Raw genomic sequence first — 1,308 nt, 5'->3', positions numbered from 1 at the left:
GACTGCCACTTCCCAAGAAAAATGGGAGAGTCATGAAGACATCTGTTCGTTCCCAACGTCAGTAAAAAAAAAGGCAGGAAAAGGAAAAGACAGAAGATTTTTTAGCTCGACAATACACAAATTTTAATCAATGGATGAAACTGAGCAAGGTACCCCCGGTCCAGCCGCATCGCCATGGGTCACTCATACGTCATATAATGAGTTTCTTTTGCCTGTAATACTTCTCGCCAAAAGAAACTAGGGGGATGTTGTTTGAGGAAAAAATAGGAAAGATAATAAAGTGTCATGTGTGGACAAATGGAATGACTCCAGCACAATCTAAGGTACTTGGCATAATCCAAGGTGCCCCGCACAATCTGAGGTATCCCGCGCAATCCGAGGTACCCGGCATGATTTAAGGTACCCTGCGCAATTCGAGGTACCCGACATGATACGAGATACCCCGCACAATCCGAGGTACCCGGCAGGATTTGATGTACCCCGCACAAATAGAGGCACCCCACACAAATAGAGGTACCACGCACAATTAGAGGTACCTCACATAAATTGAGGTACCCGATAGATCGGATGCAAGAAAATCCTCCGAAAATATCTGCCATGAGAAACGTCTCTACCTCTTAAAAGATATTATTCGATTTTGTCAAAATTAGAAATAAAAAACGTCGTGTTAAAAAGAGGGACAGCCGCTTGCCATCTCTGCCAAAAGTGAAGGACACTATCCCAAGGACAATAGTCCTCAGCCGCCTACCCGACAGCTACTGCAGAGGTACTATAGACCACTCTCTAACGGGCGCCACGTTTCCAAAGGATGAGATACGGCGCGAACATGCACATAACGGCCCAAAAATCATAAAAATGTAAAAGGACGTTAGCCAAAAAGGGTACGCCACGTGGCAGCTGAGGTACTTCATATATAAAGGTGCCTATATTTCATTCTCCAGGAGGCTCTCATTCACCCATAAACACTCACACTCCGAAAAATAGGTGTTTGAGGGAAAAATAGGAAAGTCAATAGAGCGTCACGTGTCAACCAATAGAATGATTCCGGCACAATCTGAGGTACCTCGCACAATCTAAGGTGCCCGGCGTGATTTGAGGTACCCTGCATAATTAGAGGTACCCCACACAAATAGAGGTACCCCACACAAATAGAGGTACCCCACACAATTAGAGGTACCCCATATAAATAGAGGTACCCCACACAAATAGAGGTTCCCTGTACAATTAGAGGTTTCCCGTACAATTAGAGGTACCCCACGTAACTCGAGGTACCCGGCAGAACAGATGCAAGAGAATCCTCCGAAAATA

This window comes from Citrus sinensis, chromosome 9, assembly GCF_022201045.2.
Source record: "Citrus sinensis cultivar Valencia sweet orange chromosome 9, DVS_A1.0, whole genome shotgun sequence".
NCBI classification, from domain to species: Eukaryota; Viridiplantae; Streptophyta; class Magnoliopsida; order Sapindales; family Rutaceae; genus Citrus; species Citrus sinensis.
Note: the sequence above shows the minus strand (reverse complement) of the source record.